Source organism: Etheostoma spectabile, chromosome 22 (genome assembly GCF_008692095.1).
Source record: "Etheostoma spectabile isolate EspeVRDwgs_2016 chromosome 22, UIUC_Espe_1.0, whole genome shotgun sequence".
NCBI classification, from domain to species: Eukaryota; Metazoa; Chordata; class Actinopteri; order Perciformes; family Percidae; genus Etheostoma; species Etheostoma spectabile.
This window is the reverse complement of record NC_045754.1, coordinates 9,279,039-9,298,948: the sequence shown is the minus strand read 5'-3', so window position 1 is coordinate 9,298,948 and position 19,910 is coordinate 9,279,039. Positions and strand designations below refer to the sequence as shown.

The following is a 19,910-nucleotide window of genomic DNA, read 5'->3' as shown; positions in this document are numbered from 1 at the left end:
TAAAAGGGACCTCCAAAACCATTAAATTCTGAGGAAGTGATGGCCGTGAATGATGAGACACTGAATAGAGACTCTTGAGGTGGGAGGTACAGTCCTTTAATGACCATGGATGCTCCATTATGGCAGCCCTGGGAGGTGGTGATGAGGTGGTACATTTTCTTCCATTAGGCCTCTCCTCACCGAACGAGGAGACACTTCCAAATTGATGCTGGAATCCTGGTCAGGCCCGTATAGACCCTTGCTGTGAACCTCAGCACAGGGGGACAACATGACATTGCCTGGGCCCCTTTAGACGTAGGACGAGTCAAATTACTGTTTGCGTAACATCAAACCTTTCATGGCTCCACTAAAGAACACTTTGATTGATGGACTTTCCCTTTTGCATTTGAGCGGGTAAAAGGATGTGATCACACAGTTCATGGCTTCACAGTGTTCAAGACAATGAATACGTTTCTGATTTGCATTAGCAATTCAACTTTGTCTAATGTCTAAAAGGGATCAGTGATGTTAATGATGATGCTTTCATTGCTCTCTGTCAAAACTTATATAAAGGATGAACTGTAGTATAAGTCAAATTATCTGAATATGTTGCTTACAATATCTGAAACACAAATGCATTAATTTAAACGTAATCCCAGTTGAAGTTGATTTATTTAGGTGTCTACATCAAGATTATATCACCAACATATGTTTCTCCTTTATGCTTTAAGACAATAAGTGTACTTACGATTCCTCAGATGTAATTACTAGTCATTAAACATGTGTTTTAACAGATGCAATGTGAAAGACTAAAATCCGGTTCTAAAGTCAAAGGCATCTTGATAACCAGTCAATTCAGGATTTCATGGCCTTTTTTTGAGATTGTTGAAACCCAAAATGCCTGATTTTGCAGGAGCTTTTGTAAAAAATTGCGCTAAAAGTTGCGATGTCTTTTGTAATTTTGTTGCAATGCAGTTGCGAGAGATGGTGAAAATTGCTAAAGTTATGTTTAAGTTTTTTGGTATGCTTCTTTAAAAATAAATGGAAACTTGTTTTGGTGCGAATAAAACTATTCTGGGCTGAGTTTTCCTAGTACCCTTACCAAAAAGGCTGAGGATGCTACAGATGTTGGTACAAAATGAACATGGCTGGTGGATTTAAGACACAAAATTATAATTTATCGAAATTAATCAAATTTGAACATATCTGTCAGTGGATTGTTGATCTTTTCATTGTTTGTTAATTTCCTATCCACGCCTGGGACACATTCATACAGTTTAATAATGTACTTATTGGACTTTAACTTGTCATTGACTTACAATAACGAGCGTAGCTGTCATCAATTAAGGCCATCCTGTACGTCCCATCTTCAGTTTCTCCTGCATCCACGTGTGTGTTTTGTGTGTGTGCGTGTGTCAGTTGCGGGGGGGACAGAGCAGCAGCCCTGCCCCCTGCAGAGAGCCGACAGGAAACAGCACCAGCTTTCAGAGACTTAAGAGTGAAAAAACACTACAGCGTATATTGATGTTAAAATGTATACAGGTTGGCAAGATGGTGTGAAATGTTTTGCACGGTCTTTCATTGTACTTGTTGTTGGTAACTGGGATATGTTTGAGTCACACACATCTCGTTTCATATCAGAAACAAGGAAATTTATTTGGCGATATACATGTGTTACGTCAACCCGTTCTCACTCCCGCTTGGTCTTTAGGAGTCACATATTGACGCAAAGTCTGGCACCTGGGACTGCTGTGATTGTTTGAATTCGCCGGAATCCGGTTATTGGTCAAATTTGCGGTAAATTTGCGATGAATGAGAGTCGCACAAAATTCATAATGATTGGTTAAATTTGCGTGAACTCCTGAATAGACTGGATACCATGTCATGAGGTTTTGCATAACTATGAGATAACAGGGTCCATTGTTTTAATAGTTGACTTGAGGACTGCTCAAGTGTATACATTTTTATTTTCACAATGGTGATTTTTTTTTTACAATCCTGCCTCAGCTGTGAATTGAAAACTCATTTACTTCTTGAACATCCCTCCCTCCACCTCCCTCATCCTGTACTTGGACGTGAGCCTTCAGCTGTGATGTCAAAAATAAAGATTTTCTGCCTGGATCTTTTCCCCTCTGCCAGACACTTGACTGGTTTACTTGAGCACCCTGGGAACACTGGGAATATTTGGTCGCAGTGACCGTTTTGTTGTTTGGGAATTAGTATTCTTGGCTGGATGCTGTGACTTCCTGGAGTTTTGACTGTTTGCCTAGCAAGGAAGTTGTGTTTTGAATAAAAAAAATTAATTACTGAACTTTAAAGGTTTGCTATATCCCCTTTGCTTCCAGTCTTGAAGATAAGCTAACCTCCTGCGGCCTATAGTTTATAATGTAGATTGTTATCGATCTTCTCATCTAACTCTCGATAAGAAACTAAAGAAGCACATATGCCAAAAATGTCCAACTATTGCTTTAATCCTTAAGTCCTTTTAAAACCTAAAATCTATCAATCAATTGGTTTTTCCCTCCCCTGACTGACAAGGTACCAGACTCCTGTTTTTACTGCACAGTCTATGTATGTATCTGTGTATTCAGTTGTAACTCCACATTCATGTTAAAATGCAGAAGCCTGTCTAGACTATAATCATGTAGCTACAAATAGCTTGATTTAAGGAAGGCAGCCATATGTTTTACAGTAAGAGTCCTTAAAAGCAACACTTCACAGCTGGCTGGGACGGCTCAACTGCACTGTCAGGAAGGTTTGATTTTTTTTTTCATGCAGAAAAATGCAGCAGTCCAGCCAAAAATAGGCATTCCACACTGAGCGGAATTGCTTGCAGGATGAAATTCTATAGCAGTTTTCCAGAGCCACTCGTGGCTCAAACCTTGGGTGGAATGCAGCCACCAGCACAACACTATGAGAGCATACTTGGGCATATGCATAGATCAGGGTCCACTTAACAACCAAGCTCAAGCTCCATACAATGTCCAAGCCACTTCTGCACACGCTCTACAGAAGAGTGCACTTTGCCATCTTTGAGGTTAAGTGCTTCACATATTCTGCACTGAAATAAGGAGATGCTATGCCACTACATTTCCAGATTTACAGCCTGGGTCAGCAAGTGTGTAAATCAATGGCATTCTCTTCCAGAGGTGGTTGAAATGCAGCAGAGACAGAAAAAGGCGTGGTGCATCCATTGGCATGAGGATTTATCTGATCAAAGGAAATGCACTAAACCTTTCACCAAGGGAGCGCTTGCTGTCTGCAGATAGAGATCCCTGCTGCTGACTGAGTTAAACAGACTGCAGCAGGAGTAACTGGGAATGGCCTAGACTGTTAACTAGCAAGCATGCTAATATGCTAATGTTAATAATGCATTGAGCTGAGATGGGGGGGCAGTCATCTCCTCCTTATTCAAAGCTGCAGCACTGGGGTGAGTGTTAAACTAGTGTCATAAGTTTAAAGTGATAGATTAGTTTCTTCTCCGGTTTTGCCTAGCCGGCTAGCCGACCTACTGAGCGGAGACGCTGTTGGACTCTACTGTCGATGGGCATGCCGCAGTCATGCCAGAGCGGTGGTGATGGTGGTACCCATGCTTACTGGGCCCCGTGTAAAACACCAAAGTACTCCGGTAAGGCAGACTAGCAGGCATTTCATGCCCAATTTAAACTACTATCACAAGCTGCGGGCTGGTCAGATAAAGATAAAGCACTACAGTTAGCCTTATGCCTTACAGATGATGCACTAGTGTGCCTGTTACTGCTCAGCCCAGAAGAAAGAAATGATCATAGGGCTCTTGTTGGAGCCCTACAGAGACGTTTTGGACACTGTGAACAGCCCAGTCTCCTGCGCTCTGAACTGTCATACAAACGCAGGTGGCCTGGGGAGCCCCTCCACGTCTCAGCTAACGTCATTGAAACTTATGCCCACACGCTGCCTGCAGTAAAAACGGAGTTTGCCAGGAACCGATTCATCCAAGCAATAACCCCCAGTGGGCTGCACATCCGTCCACGTTCCATACAAGAGACGGGAGGGTGACATTGAATGTGTGAGGTTGGCTAGCAGATTTTGCAGTATGGGTGGTGCAGGTGCAGGACCCCTGTATACTGGGGCTGGTCTTTTTTAGGTCTGCTGGACCTAGGGGAGAGCATATTGACTTTCCCTGGGGGGCCCACTGTCAGAATGATACCATCCACACAGTCCTCAAAGCCACACAAGACAGCCATGGAGACACACTGCCATGACACAAAAGCCCCAGTGGAGGACGCATGTTCTTCACACAACTCCCCAATCAGCAGTGCCCTACCACTGGTGTCCCATGCCCCCAGCAATGGCCATCCCATCTCTGCACACTCCAGTTCATCTCCCCAGCCCAGTCAACTACGGTGGAGGGAATGGACAGGTCGACAGTGGTGAGAGAGATATGGAGACAGAATTGTGACCAATTGGAGCAATTGCAGCAGGAGGAGCTGTGGGAGGTGTTATCCGACTTTACAGACATTTTTGCACTATTAGACAATGAAGTGGGCCTGACACACCTGGTGCAGCACAAAATACACACCAGGGATGCACAGCCCATTTAGACGCGCCCCCAGCGCCTCCCCATGGCTCATTGTGAGGCTGCAGACCGAGCAATGGAAGTGATGCAAAGAGCTGGCATTATTGAACCATCAGACAGCCCTTGGGCCATGGAGGGGTGATGGTTTCCAAAAAAGAGGAGCCCCAAAATAAGATACTGCATGGACTACAGGCCGCTGAACAGTGTGACCAAAAAATAATATCCATTATCCCGTAATATCCATTACCCAGGGTTGATGAGTCACTGGACTTGGTGTCTGGCTCCTCCTGGTTCTCTTCACTCGACCTGCGAAGCGGTTACTGGCAGGTGCCACTCAGCCCTGAAGCAAGACCAAAGATGGACAGGGGAGTTTTGCCAGTGATGTCCTTCAGAGAACCAGAGGGCCGAGTTGCATGCTGGATTGAAATGCTGCAGTCCTATGTTTTCACAGTGGTACACAGGGCCGGAGCTAGCCATGCCGATGCAGATGCCCTTTTCGGCCGCCCCTGCACCCTGGGTGGGTGCCAATATTGTAAGCGGAGAGAAGCGCTTGAGAGAGAGCTCCGTATCAAAGAGGAGCCATGCCCTATGCACGAGGGGGCCGGACCAGTCTGCCAGGGAACGAGGATGGTTGACGTGGCTGAGTGGCAGGCACAGCAGGCGCAGGACAGAGACATACAACCAGTGCGACAGTGGGTTGAAGCAGGACAGAGACCACCCTGGGAAGAGGTGGCAGGGAGCTCCACTGCAACAAAAGGACTGTGGTCAGTGTTTGATGCGCTAAGAGTGAGGGATAGGGTACTGCAGAGATCATGGAAGGAGCCTGTCACGGGAGAGGAAAGGTGGCAGGTGATAGTCCCCAGTTCACTGAGAGACCCAGTGCTGAGCACATCCCATGGGACCACAGGGGCGGTGCACTTCGGAGTAGCCAAAACACTCCGCCGGCTTCATCAGGGATTTTACTGGGGGCAGGCCAGACGGGATGTGGAGGACTTTTTTTCTATCGCTGCGACCTCTGCGCGGCCTATAAGAGCCCCCCGGACCAGTCCCGCGCACAACTACAGCAACAGGCAGTGGGGGCTCCCATGGAAAGAGTGTGGATGTCATGGGCCCATTCTCCTGCATGGATACAGGCAGCCGGTACATTTTGGTCGCCATGAACTATTTTACAAAATGGCCTGAATCATACCTAATACCAAATCAGGAAGCAGAGACAATGGTTGACGCTCTGTTAGAAGGCATGTTCAGCAGGTTTTGGGGTGGCTGAAACCATCCACAGTGACCAAGGGAGGAATTTTGAATCACAGGTCTTTGCCACCCTGTGTGAGCGTATTGACATGCATAAGACCCGGACCACAGAGCTGCACCCCCAGAGCCTCGTCGAGAGGTTCAACAGGACCCTGGCAAATCAGCTGTCAATCCTCACCTTGGCGCATCAACGTGCAGACCTGTAGGCCATGATCCTCATGGCCTACAGGTCTGATCCTCATGGCCTACAGGTCTGCTGTTCAGGAGTCCACTTCATGCACGCCTGCCCTCCTCATGCTAGGGAGGAAGTTAAGGATACCAGTGGAGGTGGCCTTTGGCAAACCCCCTGACAACCCTGCTGTTCCTCCAGGGACAGAGTATGCCAGGAGGCTCCAGGTTTGGATGGAGTCTGCCCACATCTTTGCGCAAGACCAGCTGCAGAAAGCTGGCATGAGACAAAAATAGAAAAATGACATAAGGTCAAAGGGGAGACACTTCGAAGCTGGAGAGCTAGTTTGGGTGTACAGCCTACGTAGGAAGAAGGGCTGGTGCCCCAAGTTGGGCTATCATTGGGTGGGGCCTTGTCAGGTGGTGGAGCGGCTGGGTGAAGAAGTGTACCGAGTCCAGTTGTCAGGAAAAGAAAGAAGGTCGCACTCCACCGAAACAGATTGGCCCCGTACAGAGGAGTCTCCTTCCTTTCCCAAACGTCTGTGAGAAGGGACAACAGCACAATCACTACATGCAGACAAATGCACGAGCCCTGTCAAAGCCCCATTCCCCCTGCCCATACTTTCTGTTTAATTTTGTGGACAAGGTTAGAGCTGTCGGGGTAGGCATTGTACCATCAGCAAACTCACATATAGCTACACATCAGAGACTTTCAATACTGGACTCCTTCTGCCCCATTTCCCTGAACAACATCATTAAGCTTGTAGGCTTGATGAAACCCTCCCAAAGCCCTGTTGATAATGAACCCACATCTTTGTTTTTAAAAACCATATATCTACTTGGCTCATGTTTGATTTCAATTTTAAATTAAGCTCTTCAGCTGGGCCAGGTCCCTAGCTGTTTTAAGCATGCTCTTGTTCGGCCTATCTTGAAAAAGATGCAGCTTTGTTTAAAAACTACAGGCTTATTTCCAAATTGCCTTTTATTTAGAAAATTTTAGAAAAGGTTGTTGCAAACCAGCTATATAATGTTTTGGATTCTCATAATATCTTTGATAAGTTTCAGTCTGGCTTTTGTAAAAAACAATCAACTGAGACTACTCTCCTCTCTAATGATATTTTGATGGCGGCTGATGGGGGTAAATGTTGAGTGTGTTGGTCCTACTAGATCTCAGTGCAGCGTTTGATCACTGCACTGATAGACTGAAAACAACTGTGGGCATTACTGAATCAGCTATGGATTGGTTTTCTTCCTATCTTTCATACAGGAGTTTTGCTGTGTCCATAGGAACATATGTCAGACTCTGCTCCTCTGTCCTGTGGTGTGCCCCAAGATTCTGTGCTTTGACACCTGCTGTTCATTTTGTATGTGTTTCCTCTTGGAAAGATTGGTAGTTTTGAAGAAATATCTTACCATTGTTGTGCTGGTGACATCCAATTATATTTATCTTTTAGCCAAGATAGGCTAGACAAACTGTCTGTGTTGTGCCTCCGTTTAGCCTCCATTAACAAATGGATGGCAGACAATTTTTTAGAACTAAAGTCAAACAAAACTGAGGCGATGATTTTTGCCCCACACAACATTACCCCTAAGATTAGGCAGGCCTTTGGGGCTCTATCACTCTCTGATTGTAAAGTTGTGCACAATCTGGGTCATGTGAAATCTGTGGTTCATTCCTGTTTTTTCCATCTCAGGAACATTGCTGAGATCAGATCTGTGGTTTCTAAAAGAGAGATGGAGATGCTTAGTCACGCTTTTATTCCTTCACGTTTGGATTATTGCAATGTACTGTACACTTGTTTAAACAAATCATTCATTGACAAACTGCAAGTAAATGCAGCAGCAAGACTTTTGTCTAAGACCAGCAGGAGATCGCACATTACTCCCGTGCTTAAGGCTCTTCATGGGCTACCAATAGGTTTTAGGGTGGATTTTAAAAATTTGAATCCCTACTTATAGAGCCTTGCATGGTCAAGCTCACTCTTACATCCAGGATCTATTGCACGCAAACGCTTCTGGTTGCTCCCTGAGGTCTTTAGGCCCAGGTTTTAAAACCAGAGGTGATCATGCCTTTTCTGTGGTGGCTCCAAGGCTCTGGAACTCTCACCCTTTAGCCTTCAAAGCCTTGGATTCAGTGGAAACCACCTGAAGACCCATCTTTTTAGACAAGCCTTTAACTAGCAATATAGTTTAGAATTTTATCTGTTGTTGTTTTTATTTGTTTTACTGTAAAGCACTTTGTGACCCCTCTTGTCTGTGAAAAGTGGTATACAAATAAAGTTTACTTACTTACTTACTCAATTAAATTGGGAATTTGCTTTTGTGTCCAGTGCACTGCAGCATACATGATTTAATTTTCCATCCATAATAACCCGCAACCTCCGCTCATGCCTGGTGTCATGGCCCTGGAATGGGTTAACTAGACTTGCTTTAGATTCGACTGTAATTAAAATGGACTGATGGACAATTAGTTTGGTCTAATTTCCAGGACGGCACTGGTCTTATTCTCACCTTTGAACCGCAGGGCTTGACCTCAGTCTGACGTCCCCGGCTGAATCTACAGATGGCTGTGTCCGGGTCAGCAGGGTGGAGAGACTCTTAATACTTTGATAGGCTTTAGTTTCTCAAAGACTTGTTTGCAGTGATTTGACAGATGTTCATTCAGTGGTTTTGTTGCCACTTAAATGTTTAGTGCAGCATCAGTGACACAAGTTATGAAACCCAACTTGGAAGTCTAAATATTTTATAAAATGGGGAAAAGGAACATCAGCTATTTTTTAGAATTTTACTGTGTTTGTAAAAGCTAAACACATGCCGTTTTGGACCACACTGGCCTACCAAAGAAGTATAAAAGGAATGGAGTACTTCAAGTATTCCTAAATTGTTCCACATTTATTTTCTTTTTAATTATGCAAAGACTAATTAGATCCTCCAGAGGTTAAAGCCTTGACTAGAGACTGTGGAGCAGGAAGCTTTTCTAGATGCGAGTAGTTATTTTTTACCACAGAAATAATTTGACTGGGTTTGCACGTGCCAACAGTGCGGACAATAGTGTTTGATTTTCCAACCACTGGTGTTTAACAAAAGACTGGTGTTAAGATTCAGAATGCCTCTCGTGACACATGACTTGAATGTGTACAAGTTAAGTTAAATGCCAAGTGACGCCCTCACTAATAAAGGCAGCCCGTTATCTTCATTACAGAAAATTGACCTATTTGTGTTCCTATTGTATTGCCGCCTCATTAGTGTCTTCACATCACACCCTAAATGTCTCAGGTCTGAAATTAAAGCAGAGAGTCCATTCCCTGAAACCCACTGTTATATTTTTAACTACTTGAATTGATAATTTAATTAACAAGGAGTACAGAGCTAACCTCTGTCCCAATAGCTTCTGTAACTCAATGGAATTTCTCATTCAGCATTTCTTTAATTTGTCTTTCTGAAAAAATGTAGCGTGTACATGAGGTTTAATTTTCATATTCTATGACAAATCCTTTACAGTTGCTGTAGATTTAATATTTAATTACTCCAAACATCTTCTTATGGCATCCTTAAAGGAAATCATCTCAATTGTCTCAAAACTCATTTACCACATTTATCAACTTATTACCACCGATGCCAATTATATTGTTAATGTATGCATGCACATGCCATCAGATGTTCAATGTTTACGGTCAACACACACTCACACACACACACACACACACACAAAGCAAGTTGCCTGGAAACAAATGAGCATTGAACAGCAATTGAGGTATTCAGCTTCCCATTGTTGAAGGCACTCGTTTAAAACTCTTTTGAGGAAGACACTTTCAATTAAAAACAGCCCTAGGGAAGTTAATCTTGTTGAATCTCTAAAAAAAAAAAATGGATTTAAAAGTTTAACCATTAAAATTCACATTAAGAACTCTTATTAGCTGTTCTTGGATATTAAGCACAAAACCAGTTTCCAGTAATAATATAGGTAAAAGTACATTGTACTCTAAATACCTGTCCAGACTCAAACAGATTTACATAGTCCTGGTTCTATATTTAGGTCGATGTTGAAAGTTGCACAATACAGATTAGATAAGAAGACGAAGCCCGTAAAATTGAAATTCACATGAGCTAACATGAGCAGTATCACGGAGGACCAGCCTCACAGTGTTTAACTGTTTGCATCCAGACAAAATGACAATGTGTTATTCCAGGGAGAAGCTAGAATAGCAACTACACAAGAAAAAAATCCGACACAAGCTGTGAAATCCTGACATATGCTGTTACTCGTAGAACTTATCCCTCACAACGCTGGAATTTATTCACATCACTTGTGCCTTTGAGTGCCTTTTGTCGTATTCTGACATATGATGTGAAAATGTTAAAATAGGTACACATCTGGACCACCAACAACAGCCCATCTGTTGGCACAATGAGTTAAGTGTACTGGCATAGGAAAGACATTTCTTTGAAATAAAAGAGGATGAAAAATCCCATTTATGTCCTTGATTTACATGCAGTGAGGAGTTCTCAAGGGCGCAGTGATGTAACAGGATGGATGTACACCTAGGGGTCAAGCTAGAGAATGTACAGGCACAACACAAACACAGACAGATACTTAAAATACCTAAAATCTTTCATAAGAACATTCAAGTTAATTATACATTTTATTTTTCAGACCAATATAGATCACTCAAATTGCAGTAAATTGCCTAAAGCCAAAATTATAAAATTACTAAAATAAAACAGTCAAATTTAAGTTGAGAACAGAATCTGACTTCATGGCATCTATTTTAATATATAAAAACATTACACCGTAGAAATGTAGTTCCAAAATGGAGTGTAGGTAAATGTATGGTCAATAAAGCTGATTCTGATTCTGATGTAACAAGATAACATAGGCACAGGCTAATTATTGCTAACTAAAATGCTAGTTAGTAATGCATTAGTAATTAAACCTAAACAGCTTATGTAAGTCAAAACTACCTGAGAGCTTATCCTTTACTGTTCAGTAATTCTTCTACTATGCGACAGTAAGTTGCGTGGTTATGACACAATCGTCAGCTACGGAGCCATAACATGAGATACAAGCTAATACGAGCTTAACTCTTGCTAACAGTATAGCTTAGCAATGTAGCCGATACTAACTGCCATCTCAGCTTTTGACATGTGGAATTCATGCTTTGGTGTGATTAAGATACAATTACGCCACATTTGAATGTATTAAAATGTAGATTAATCTATTTATCTACTGCTCTAAAGCTTGTTCGTTCAGTTTTTATTCCACATAACTGAAAATGTAGCTGAAATCTGTAATAATAAAAAGAAAAGAAAAAAACTTGCTAACCGTAACTAGCTTAGCAGTGTAGCAGTTACTAAGTTTAATTTTGATTCTTCATTTAATGGGATTTGGGGTGATTAACTGACCTCATATTTTAATGAATTTAATTGTAAATTAATTTGTCATTGATATAAATATATTATATTAATATTAGACAGATGACGCTAACGTAACACACATTTTACCACTATAACTATGGACTGTGCCAACTTGACAGAAAAATTGACAGAAAAGGTTTTTGTTTTAGGACTGCCTTATGTAGATTCTAATTAGTAATTAGTTTTGCACGTTCTTAACCAGTCTAAACAATTAAAGCATCCGGCCATGCTGAAAACTTCAAACACTTTCTCTCAATTATATATCTTCTATAGCAGTGCTCTCTGCCTTTGTGGATCAGTATATTCTTCCATCTGACCCACTATAGTTGTGGATGTGGCCCTGGCGTGTTCAGTTTAAACAGCAGGGCTTAGATCCTATGTGAGTTCTGAGAAGCAGCTTGTGTGTGCGGACTGACAGCTGATTGCGCTATGGTTTAATCTTGTTAGGGATTTTCAAAAGTGCTGCGTCCACTCAGATCTGGAGATAGGAGCGCCGTGCAGCCTTTGTGTGCAAAATTTCAACGCTCCGAAAAAGGGGGACAAAGGGCCCCCCTGGTGATGTCATTCTACTGTCAGCAAGCAGGGCCTCGCTGCAGGAGAGGGGCCAGGACAGAACTGTGACCATCACTCCCACCCTCACCCTGACCCCCACTGAACCCATGTGCCAACCCCTGGTGTGAAGTTCAAGACACAAATCTGAGTTGAACAGACAAAAATTCAAAATAATTCTAACCTTAAATAGCCTAAATCCTACAAATGATGCATATGTGTCATGCTTCCTAAGATACATGTCACTCCAGCAAACTTCTTACCATGTTTAATTATCATCAATGTCATGAAAGTGCAGCTGCCCATATTAATCAGTGTCTTGTCCGCACACAACTGAATGTGGATCCTCATGTTGCAGGAAACTTGTGTGGTTTAATAATACCTACAATGAATGCGGGTGACAAATTGTGTGTGGCCTTCTCGGGCAACAATACTATGTTACGGTACCCTATTGTTTTAAAAAACATTATTACAATACAGCTTTTGATTTCCAAACAAAAACATTTCTATTATTCACTTATTCTGTTGTTAATCCCTGTAATTTAAATGGGGGTTTAATGTGCTTTAAATAGATGTAATGTAGTAATTGAGTTTTATAGCTGTAGTTAGTACACAACTCCTGTTCTGCGATTTAACACACTTCTACTACACTGTTTAGCCATTACTGATCTTCGACTGTACTTAAGTGACATATGATCCAAAATTGAGTTTTGAACCCTTGGCACTTTGTGTCTTTTTCAAGTTGTAATGTGAGTTGTGTGAGGAATTGTTGAGCCAGCTTCACATTCCACAAAAACAGCTTCATAAATCCAAGCTGTTTGTCTCAGAGAGTGTGTGTGCATGTGAACAGATGTGTCCTAACTTAGCAAAGTACACTCTTTCCAAGAAACTGTACGTCGTTGACTTCTCCCCATTTTTAGAGGGTGTATCTGGAGACGGTCTCTCTGCTTAGGTTACAGTGCAACACACACACACACACACACACACACACACACACACACACACACACACACACACACACACACACACACACAAACATACAGGGATGAGCTTGTGCCACATACAAGCAGACATCTTACACCTGTTTTCATATGTACGGTAGCCCACACATCAAAGTGTTTGAGTATTTATGGGCATGAGTCATGTATGTTCATCAGAAGGTCCACCCTCTCCACACACCCATGATCTACACATACTATTTCTGTGTCAGCCCCGTTGTGTTCCGTTTAAGTAAGAGTCTTTCTCCTCAACTGTAAATCATTTGAGTGGCTGTTACAACGTCAGCAGGTCTCACCGAGCAGGAGAGACTTTTACACAGAATAAGGCAAGCAGCCATAGCTGTTGATGTGAAAATATTGAGCTGGACGGATGAAAGAAAAACATCCCTTGGGGCCACAGGGCTTGAGTTGTGAATGACTCTGGTATGTTAAACAGGCAGCCTCCCCCTACACAGATCAACAAGGTATGGAGAGGCTTTAACCCACTGTGCCAGACTGTTTGTTGAGTTTGTATGGCCAGATAAAACAATTTTGATTGAATTAAAATCACAATTTAGTGTTAATTTCGTCAAGTTCCATGCTGATGCATTATTTACAACTAGCTGTCTAGGTTGAAAGCATTTGATTGGAAGTTGCTAATCTTAGAAATATTAAGTTCTTTCACAAATAAGCCCTTAGACTAGGTACTTATCAATACTTGATCATGCATCAGCATTTTAAAGGTCCAGTCACACCACCATTTAAAAAAAAGTAAAATATGAATACATATAGTTCATTTTAAAGTAAATCCACACATTGAGTTCAATTTTTATTTTATTTTTGACCCACAAATTGCCCAATAGCAAGCCGTCATCACAGTGCTGACCTTTGAGCTATCATAGCTTATTAGCTTTGTTGTACCTTATTTATCTAATCATGCTTTGTCCAAGTATGAACAGATAGATAGATAGATAGATAGATAGATAGATAGATAGATAGATAGATAGATAGATAGATAGATAGATAGATAGATAGATAGATAGATAGATAGATAGATAGATATGTCCTGCTAGCCACCAAACAACACTTATCTAATGGGCAGTTAGAGATACTACTTTACTCCCTCTTAAGTAACTGTAGGAATTATATACAATAATGAAATTTTTTTTAATCTATTAGTCAGACAAGAAAGCATCTCTATAGAAATGTTGATTATTGGCTGAAGTAAAAAAAAAAAAAAAAATCTTATTAATTACTGTATGTACAAGTGTAAAGGTATTCTTTGTTCAAACACATGGTTAACCAGAAAGGAAGTCTGGCCAGATGATGACACTTCAGAGTAGAGCCATCCCTCTCATGGAAACCTCCTTTGCTTGAGCTTGCAGAAAGTAAAAAGGCTGCTGTGGTGACGTGGGCGAACAGACGGACGCTTCGACCACCTGGAATGGAGTGTTGGCAGATGACCTCACGGCAGCTCTCAGAGAGGAAGCCATGTGAAATCCATTGACGGCAGAAAAAGGCTGGCCTGGTACACTTTTCTGAAACTAAGAAGTAAGAGATTATTCTGATAATTACTGAAGCAGCCGAGAGGAAGCCTCTCCTCAGGTTTAGCATATCAGGGAAGTGATGGGTCTGTAGTGGGTGTTTGCATAGAGAGCACCAGCTTAAATGTGGAGGTGTACAAGGTGCAATTTACTTTCTTATAGAACTTTTTCCAATGAAGATTAGTATGGTTTTCAATGAAAAACTATGATCTTTTTGGGCATCTGGACTGATTTATGATAGCAGTTCAACTAAAGGCCTTTATTGACTGCAAAGGGACTGATGTATTGAGTCAAGCATAATTCAGAGGCTTCTGTTTGCAATAAGTGCCTTTTCATTTATATGAGAAACGAGGGGCTTTTGAAGTGGAAATAAACGGCACCTCTGCAATGCATTCATTAAAAAAGTTATTATACTTTCCCCTGAAAGTTCATCATCCGGGTACTGAATCTAGGCAATTTTAAGCAGGACCCCTGCACTGCACGTTTAGCCTCTACAAAGAGCTTCAATAAGGACAAAGCACACGTTTCCTATAAATACCTGCATTCGGCCAGTTAATGATGCCTGCACAAATGGCCCCCAACCAAACTAAATAGCCTCGATTGCTGGTTAATTTATTGGAGACAAGCGCCATACTGAGATCAAACGAGTCACTCTTGCTGGTAGCACCTTCATTGCAATGAATTTGCTGAACCCACAACCTCCTGCATATTTCTATAAAGGGCATGAGAGGCCGGAAAAGAGTAGCCCTGAGAAAAAGAAAAAAGGGGGTTAGCTCACATGCGGTTTGGGTTTGTATGATGTTTGTGTAGCCCAATAAATCAGCTAGTTAGAACATTTTCTCTACACACACAGTAGCTAGCAGCCAGATATCCTGAACAAGAAGTAGCGGCAGTAAAGAGACACAAAGTACACTTCATGGACGTAGTCTGTCCTTTGCTTAACATGTTGCACAAGGATGCAATCCTGAAATATTTCTTCCAGAGAAATATACAACATGCATGCACATGCACATGCACACACTCACACACATTTCTAGGCACATCCTGCTTGGCTCATTTTACTGGCATTATCCGTGAGTCAAGGTGAGGCTTGAGTTTCATTATGAGACTGCTCTAATGACCAGGGCAAGGGCTTGGAATTCCCACAACTTGAACATATAAGGAGGATTTAGTTTGGCTCTTTTGTTCCTGACATGAAACGACACATTGTTAACCATGGCCTGAAGGCATAGTGGCCAGAGTGCACTACAACAGGTTAGGATCACTGACTACAGCTTGTGCAGTAGGTTTTTTCATTGTTGAACCAGCATACTAACAGATAAAACATTTGTAAACTAGAGGACTAATAGCTCATAGTAGGCTGTAATTATATGAAGCTTTAGGACAGGAAACGTCCCTGCAACTACCCCGCATATTTTAGTAGTGTGTCTTTATCCACACCTGATTCTGGTTTAACAATCAGTCCAGTTGCAGTTTATGACAATGATATAGATATACTATAAATAAATGAATAAATAAATAGATCGTGTTATTGACTATTATTGAATTAAATAAATCATGTTATTGAGTCAACCCAGACTGACTCAATAAAATATAGCCTCAATAGTTAAGCATCAGGTAATGACTGGAATATTGTGAGTTTAAAGTTCAATGGTCACAATCTTTCATCGTATTGAAAATAAACCATTATGCTTTGGACACCTTCCCTGTGAGTTTAAAATGCTCTTAAAATGCTTTTGTTCATTGTAAGTATGAATTTTCTCTATCAGATGACCAGCGCTGCTCTGATGAGGTCAGTCTAGAAGTAGACTGACAATCATGCAGATCAAAACAACCTGAGTGATAGATGTTTATGTTATCAGAAGCTATTTGTACTGTACAAAATACAAGTCAATAAAGACAAACTATCATGTGGACTGCCCACTTGATAGTTAAAAAAAAGCTTCATTCTATATAACAACGGCCACATGCTTGTCTGCAGTTATTTTATGTGGGTGAATGTGTCAGGGTCACAGTCAGGAGGTCTCCACCCTGTTAGCAATGGACACCATTGTTCATGGAGGACCCCTCTCTGTGTTATTGAGACATGCTAGTCATCTCCATTATGAAGTGTAATTAGGTTGTTGTGCTTATTAACTCCTATTATCAGAGGAGCCCTGAGATGACTACATGTGGCTGGTGGTACGAGCTGGATTCACAGATGGCTGTAAATTTATGTTGGCATCTTGTTCCCAGGCTGGCAGGAAGAAACAGACAGACGCACACTTTGAATCATTTTAAGACCTGTTACTCCTCCTTAAAAGACCATACTTTTGGTTTTGCTTGTTTTAGCCCATTATCTACAAAATACATTAGTCCTAATGGTTATATTATTACCACCTAAACCAAAGTATAAGTGTAAGTTTACAAATTGATTGGTTTCCATTTAAGTATAATTTGACAATAAATTCTTGAAACTTGGTATCAAGTACTATCACGTTTCATATTTAGTGCATATTCTTTGTCAAATTTACATTATTGCGATGGAGACCATTTTATTTCTCCATGATGATGCATTCAAGGACACTCTTGATTCCTAGCTCTGCGTTCATTAACTATTTTTCTTGGAAAATGACACAAAGGTAAATAAATAAGCAAGGATTCAGAGAAGTATTTAAGAATTACATGAGGTTTGTATGTGAGCTTCTGGCTCCTGCACTTCCATAAAATTAGGTGACTTGCAAGAAACATGTAAAGCAAAAAATAGTCCAAATTGATGCAGCAGAGGTCTTTAAGTCCTACAATAAGTGTGAGCTAATAGGTGTCTAAGTTTTCATTAGACACTTTCTGCCTGGGTCAAACGGTTTGTGATGCAGGGTTCTTACAAAAGGAATGTAAAGTGTAAAGATGATGAAAAATGTTCACCAAAACACTGTCAAGCAAGTTTTTGTCGAGACTGTTTATATAACCATTAATTAGCACATTCCTGAAAGGTAGGAAATACAGTACATATGAAAACAGATGATATATTTTGAAAAATGTTCATGTTAATGTTGAGTACAGGCAATCTGTAGAAAATTGGCTAAAGCAGAAAAAAGTTTGAAAAATAGAAAAACAGTTTAAAAACAGTAAATCAGTTTGATCAGTTCGTTAAAATGGATCACACATTTAGACACCTGGAAATCAAGTAAAGCAGATAACTTTGACACTTTTTTAGGTAAAGTTGAAGTGAATAACAGTGGTTTATGGTGCAGCAATGACGTTGAGAGATGCTGTTGAGCTTGTATTCTGCTACATTAGACTAATAATAGGAACCCTTCATTTCCTGCTGGGATAATTGGCCTCAGTACTGAACGTCCCCTGGTGTCACTGGTCTGAACCCTGGTGGTCCAAACATCGTAACATCTGGCCGACTTCCACTAAGTTCATGTTGTAGTTTCTTTATGGTCCTCCATCTAATTAAAGCGAAACATCAAGAATAACAGGGGGAGGGGAGGTTATAGATCAAGCTGTGTGTCTGTCTCTGGTTCTTTCTTTTAAAAACTAGGCTGACTGATGCTACAAAATGTCAAACTTTTGAAGGTGATAGCTGTGTCACTGGTCCTAACTTGACAAAATGGTTCACGGTGATCAGAACAACACACCGGTGTGTAACACTTATATTTATACATATAATAAAATGTTTGCTACCCCTAAAATCCCATGTGGCCCCAGCCGGGCGCGTCCATTTAAATGGTCTGGAGCCAAGTACATTGGAAACAAGATTGTAAAAAGAACTGAAAAACGGCTGTTTTAGTTTCAACTTTCTGCTTGACGCTCAACACGCCCAAAACGCAACGCGATGGATTTGCTGCTTCTTGCAGCTGTGACTGTTCCCCCCCCCCCCCGCAAAGAACTGTCCTGCGACGTCCCAGGAGAAAGACTACCGAATCCCGTCCTGCTCTCATTTATGTTGTCCGACGAATTATCAGACTCTGTTGCAAACCCCCCCCCCGCACACCTTTTGCCATGTCTAATTCCATCTAAAACGTCATGAATGTACTCAACTCATCTGACTACTACCTAACTAGTATTAAGCTACATGCTATTAAACAGTTGGATATCACGCCAGGTAGTTTCCCCAGGTGGTGTAGCAACAACACAGAGTTTAAGCTTTCTGAACCATAGAAAGCAATCTATAACTGCACTTCCCTTTGTCTCTATGATTCAATAATCACACTGTGTAGTTTCTTATTCATGAGATACATTTTTTTTCTAAAACATAATGCCTAGCAAATCTTCCAACTCCTTCCCACTCCCGCGGGCCACTGTCCTCTCTCTCTCTCTCTCTCTCTCTCTCTCTATATATATATATATATATATATATAATATATATATATATATATATATATATACACATACAGTATGTGTTTTACTATTATCTGTGATAGTGCTTGTTCATTAAGAGGGGGTCAGATGTAACAATGCATTCATATGTGTATGCTTAGTTTTCACTTGTCTTTTGTGTGATTAAGTGCATTTATATGCACTTATTGTTACATGCATTTTTAATTTGTGTATGAAAAAGAGGGAACTTAGTTAAAGCTATAGTGCGTAGTTTCTGTCACCCCCATAAGGAATTTTAAGTAATGACAACACCTCCATAATGCCATAACAAATGTTCAGTCACACTATTTGTCTGAAAATGTACTTTTCCTTTGACCACAGCACTGTATTACCAAAGGACACATCAGCAGTTGGAAGGTTTAAGGTCTCCTTCCAGTCCTCACTGTGGATGACATCAGACATCATCGTCATGTGCCAAATTTACACCTGCAGGACACAGTATGCTTCACTTTTGTGTCACTCTTATTGACTCAGTGATTCAGGAATCAGGTGCTGGTTGGCAGATGAGGAGATGAACAGGAGTGACCGCATAAATCCTGAATACGAGGTGGCAGTTGAACGAGGTCGTCATCTCTGGCATCGAGGTCAACCCCTCAAACGGGAATGTGCAACCATATCACACCCTGCAAGGAAAGAGCAACCTGAGACGTTCTCCATATAGACCACCGTAATCAAGGATGTATTTATCTTTGCTGCCTAAGGATGAGGCGAGATCTGATCCAGGAGTAACATTTTTATTTAACAAAGGAACAAATCTATCTACAGTAGCAAAATGTAGATAAAACAGGTTGGAAACAATAATTGTAGATAATAACATAACACATTATACCAAAAAAACTGTACAACTGCTACAGTTTATTTGAACTGGCGCAGGCATCAAGTCCGTACTTGTGTAACACAACAATAAGAGTTATCTTAAATTTATAGAGCAGATTCAAAGAAGCAGACATCCGCTATCAGGGAACAACAGACCAAAACCAGTTGCATTTACGTCCCATGCCATCATTTAAGGCAGCTTTATTTGTAGTGCCAATGTAGGACGTTCTGTGCCCTATATGTAGTAAGGGTATGATGGGAGGTTGGTGGATTTGTGCAAGAGACTAGACTTCA

General features: G+C 41.3%; 1 long non-coding RNA gene across 1 annotated transcript in view; it reads left to right on the top strand.

Moving 5' to 3' along the window:
* LOC116672393 (uncharacterized) overlaps positions 1–19,508 on the top strand; it is a 32,454-nt gene extending 12,946 nt beyond the window's left edge. Inside the window, exon 3 of the long non-coding RNA XR_004327544.1 lies at positions 19,122–19,508. This is a non-coding gene — a long non-coding RNA (uncharacterized LOC116672393). The remainder of the gene's footprint in view (positions 1–19,121) is intronic.
* Positions 19,509–19,910: the final 402 nt, after the last annotated feature.